We start from the raw sequence: 5330 nt of genomic DNA, 5'->3' as shown, positions 1-5330 counted from the left end.
GAGTGGGGGGCTGTCGGTGGGGAGTGGGGGGTAGGAGTGGATAAGGGAGAGGAGTGGGGGCCGACCTGGGCCGGCCTGGTCGGCCCGATGGCCAGCGGGGCCGCGGTCCAGCAGGGGGGGCTTCTCCTCCTTTTGTTTTTTTGTTTGTTCTGTTTTCTTTTGTATTTTCTTTCTTTTATTTATTTTCTTTTCTGTTTTAATTCATTTAAACGTATTTAGGTATTTTATAAAAATGTGTTTACTTCACCATAATTACCGATGCAATAATTGACATAGCCCGAACATTTTTATTTTAATATTTGAAAACTTTTGTCGTTTGACTTATCTAGGGTTTAAATTTGAAACGGTTTTGATTTAACCCGAGATTAATTACAGTGACAGAGGTGACGTGCCACCATTAACGTGAGATTACTGTAGCATGATTATCCGGGCGTTACAAATCTCCTCCACTACAAGAAATCTCATCCCGAGATTTAGGAGGTAGAAGGAAACAGTGCGGGGTATTCTTCGCGCAGACGATCCTCTCGTTCCCAAGTGGCCTCATCTTCAGAATGGTGCGACCACTGGACCTTGAGAAACTTGATCGCCTTTTGACGTGTGCGGCGTTCAGCTTGGTCGAGAATGCGGACCGGATGCTCCTTATAGGAGAGGTCCTGCTGCAATTCGAGCACTTCATGATCCACTGCTCGGATTGGGTCCTTGAAGCAACGGCGGAGCTGTGACACATGGAACACATCGTGAACCTGAGAAAGGTTCGGCGGAAGCTCCAGTTGGTATGCCACTTTTCCACGCCCTTCGAGAATAGTGAATGGGCCAATATAGCGAGGAGCTAGTTTGCCCTTGATCCCGAAGCGGTGAGCACCCTTCATAGGTGTGACTCGAAGATAAGCCTTTTCGCCAGGTTGATAGACCATGTCTTTATGATGACGGTCATACTGACTCTTCTGACGTGACTGAGCAGTCTTGAGATTCTCGCGAATAATGCGGACTTGTTCTTCGGCATGTTGGATAATATCTGGACCGAAGAGTGGACGTTCCCCAGTTTCTGACCAGTTCAGAGGGGTTTGGCACTTTCGTCCATATAACACTTCGAAGGGGGCCATCTTCAGACTAGCTTGATAGCTATTATTATAAGAGAACTCAGCATACGGGAGAGATTCCTCCCATTTCTTGCCGAAGGAAATAACACAAGCTCGAAGCATATCTTCGAGAACTTGGTTGATGCGTTCAACTTGCCCTTGCGACTGAGGATGAAACACAGTACTGAATGACAGATGAGTTCCCATGGCTTCTTGGAAACTTGCCCAGAATCTTGAAGTGAATAAGCTGCCACGGTCTGAGCTGATAACCAATGGAATACCGTGGAGTGAAACAATCCTGGACATATAGAGCATTGCCAACTGGCTAGCAGTGATCGTTTCTTTGACCGCCAGAAAATGTGCAACTTTGGAAAGTCGGTCAATGACGACAAGAATAGCATCATTACCTTTCTGTGATTTGGGAAATCCAGTGACGAAGTCCATCTCAACATGGTCCCATTTCCATTCGGGAATAGAGATAGGTTGCAGAGTTCCAGCAGGCCTTTGATGTTCTGCTTTGATACGACGGCAAACGTCACATTCAGCAACATAACGAGCAATGTCTTGCTTCATATTAGACCACCAGAATCTCTGACGGATGTCTTGGTACATCTTTGTACTACCAGGATGGATACATAGAGGCGTATCATGAGCTTCTTTCATAACTTCCTGTGTCATATCCAGGTTTTTCTCTACACATGGCACCACTAGGCGGCCCTTGAAGTATAAGGTGCCATCTTCAGCAATAGTAAAGAATGAGGGCTTTCCTTCTGCGAGGTAGCGCTTAATCTTGTGGGCTTCAGAGTCATACTTCTGTAGCCTTTTGATGCTGTCCTCGAGATCTGGTTTAGCAACTAGGGTATTGAGGGAACCCTGGGTAACAACGTGGAGGTTCACCTTGCCAAACTCCTTAGGAGGGGGAGCGAGTGCACCCGGAGGAACAATATGGAGGTTCAGCTTCCTGAATTCTTCAACAAGCGAGGGCTGAACTTTGTGAACCTGGAGGTGGTTGCATTAAGACTTGCGGCTCAAGGCATCAGCCATTACATTAGCCTTGCCTGGCGTATAGGAAATACCCAAGTCAAAGTCTACAACAAGATCCATCCATCTCTGCTGACGGAGGTTTAGGTCTGGCTGAGTAAACAGATACTTCAGACTTTGGTGGTCAGTGAAGATCTCACAACGATTACCAAGAAGGTAATGTCGCCACTGCTTCAGCGCATGAATGACAACAACAAGTTCGAGGTCATGAACTGGGTAGTTCTCTTCATGAGGGCGCAATTGCCGAGAGGCATAAGCAATCACTTTGCGGTCTTGCATTAGGACACAGCCTAGTCCTTGACGGGAAGCGTCGCAGTAAATGACAAAGTCCTTCTTAGTATCAGGTGGAGCTAGAACTGGGGCAGAAGTCAACTTGTCTTTGAGTGCCTGGAAACTTTCCTGACATTTGTCTGTCCATTAGAACTTGACGCCCTTATGCAACAGGTTAGTCAGAGGCCTGGCGATCTTGGAGAAGTTCTCGACGAATCGACGGCAATAGCTGGCGAGACCGAGAAAACTTCTGACTTGCTTAACGTTCTTGGGAGGAGTCCAATCAAGGATAGCCTGGACTCGTTCAGGGTTGACGGCAATACCATCCTTAGAGATGACATGCCCAAGATAGGTTACCTCCGGTAGCCAGAATTCACATTTGGAGAACTTGGCATATAGTTGATGCTCTCGTAGCTTCTCCAGCACAAGTCGAAGATGTTCAGCATGTTCTTCTTCGTTCTTGGAAAATACCAGGATATCATCCAGATAAACCACAATGAACTTGTCGAGGTAATCCATGAATATATAGTTCATCAGACGAGAGAAGGTGGCTGGAGCATTGGTTAAACCGAAAGACATGACGGTGTACTCGTATGAACCATATCGAGTCACGAAGGCGGTCTTTGGGATATCCTCTTCGCGAACACGGATCTGGTGGTAACCCAACCTCAAGTCGAGCTTAGAGAACACTGACGAACCAGCCAGTTGATCATACAAATCATTGATCCGAGGAAGAGGATACTTGTTCTGAATGGTAGCTTGGTTTATAGGACGGTAGTCTTGAACTAATCGGTTTGTCCCATCCTTCTTCTTGACAAAGAGAGAAGGTGCTCCCCAAGGAGAGCAACTTGGGCGAATGAATCCTTTGCGAAGAGATTTGTCGATTTCCTCCTTAAGCTCAAGGAGTTCATGCGGCGGCATTTTGTAGGGTCGCTTGGCTATAGGAGTGGTGCCTGGTTTCAAGTCGATGATGAATTCGATAGCTCCAGCAGGGGGAATCCCTGGAAGTTCTTCAGGAAACACGTCGAGGAATTCACGCACGACGGGAATGTTTTCAATGCCCTCGAGTGGTGCAGCGTTCAATGCATTCAATGCATAGAGCCTGGCCTCGACATTTTGCACCAGATGAGCTTGGTAAGCAACTATTTCATCTGAAGGGTGTAGCAGATGGACGGTCTTAGTGGCGCAAACTATAGAAGCAGTATGCGCTTTCAACCAATCCATACCCAAAATGAGGTCGATGTTAGACGACTTCAAGATAATGGGAGAGGCATAGAATTCCAGCCCTTCGATTTCCACGGGGACATCAATGCCAACCAAGGAGGTTTGACACTGTCCCACGGGGGTTTTGACCAGTACCGAGGTGTTCATCTCCTCACATTTAACGTCGTGCTTGTATGCAAAATCTTCTGACATGAATGAATGTGATGCACCTGTATCAAATAAAACGGATGCTGGTACTAAATTTACGAGGAGTGTACCCATCACAGTAGCAGGCTGGTCTTGAGCTTCGTTGAGATCAACGTGGTTGGCATGAGCACGACCATAAGACTTAGCATTGTTGTTGCGGGGCTGGTTGTTACCACGGCCAGTTGCTGGAAGGGCCAGTTGATTCTGGTTCTGGTTGCATTCTCTAGCACGGTGTCCTGGTTGACCACACCTGAAGCACAAGCCATTATTGGGAGTGGGAACAGGGGCTTGGAATGGTGGAGTTGGAAGTCTTGACTGCCTAGATGGTGGTGGAGGCAGACGAGGTGCAGCATAGGTCTGCCTTGGGGCAGAAGCATTTGGACGATACTTGCTGTTCGGGATCCATATCTTCCGCTTCTGTGAGGCCGAGCCCAAAGATGAGCCCGTGTCACGGTTGCGCCTGTGAGAGCTCTGGTATTCCTGCAGACCAGTTTCGACATTGATGGCCTTGTTCACCAAGGTGGAGAAATCAGCAAAGTCATGCACTAGAAGTGCGAGCTTGATGTCAGCTTGAAGGCCATCACGGAACTTCTCCTGTCTGCGTGCATCAGTTGCAATGTCCTCCTCAGCATAGCGAGACAAGTCCAGAAACTCCCATTGATAAGCTTCAACAGTTTTGTTGCCTTGGGTGAGGTTGCGGAACTCACGCTTCTTCCGGTCCATGACTCCCTGAGGAATGAAGCGGGCACGGAAAGCAGCTTGGAAGTCTGGCCAAGTGATGATTGTCCCAGCTGGCAGAGTACGCCTGTGGTTGTCCCACCATTGAGCTGCGGGTCCCTTCAGAAAGAAGGAAGCAAAGTTGACATAGCTGGCAGGGGCTACATCGGCAGACTCCATCTCATAGGTGATGTCATGGAGCCAGTCATCAGCATCCAGAGGCTGAGTTGAGCTGCGGTACATAGTTGGATTCAGGCGCATGAAATCCTGCAGAGTTACTGGGGTTGGTTGCTGGTCCATATTGGGGCGAGGAAACTGAGCCATCATATTTTCCATGAATTGGCGGTTCAGTTCAAACTGTTGGATCATACCAGCCATGTACTCAGGTGGTGGTGGGGCATTGCCACCACAATCACGACCACCTGGTCTAACCATCCTGCTAATATATAACAGGGGTAGTTCAGCATTGAGAAATTTGCAAAGACAAGAATCATTCATGATGAAACATGCATAATGAAAGGAGCACGATAGCTACTACATAGTAGTCGGCATAACTTACAAAAGGGGTCATGCATAGAGTTCAGTACATAGAGTTCAGTACATAGACTAAAACATCATAGGCGGCACACAGGCTCGCGGCGAATACATCTAACACTACAAGCAAGCCTACATCAGTCCCAAGAGGTACTGTGGAGGTAATCGTAGCCCGACAGCTGGTAGTGAGGCAACGGATAGCCCTCCACGTCAGCAGATTGGGGGCCGCGGATACTCAGGTGTAGAGCCCGACGCTCAGGTGGCAGAAGAGGACCAAGT

This window comes from Triticum aestivum, chromosome 3D (genome assembly GCF_018294505.1).
Source record: "Triticum aestivum cultivar Chinese Spring chromosome 3D, IWGSC CS RefSeq v2.1, whole genome shotgun sequence".
Taxonomy (NCBI): domain Eukaryota; kingdom Viridiplantae; phylum Streptophyta; class Magnoliopsida; order Poales; family Poaceae; genus Triticum; species Triticum aestivum.
The sequence above is the reverse complement of the archived record's forward strand: the minus strand, read 5'-3'. Positions refer to the sequence as shown.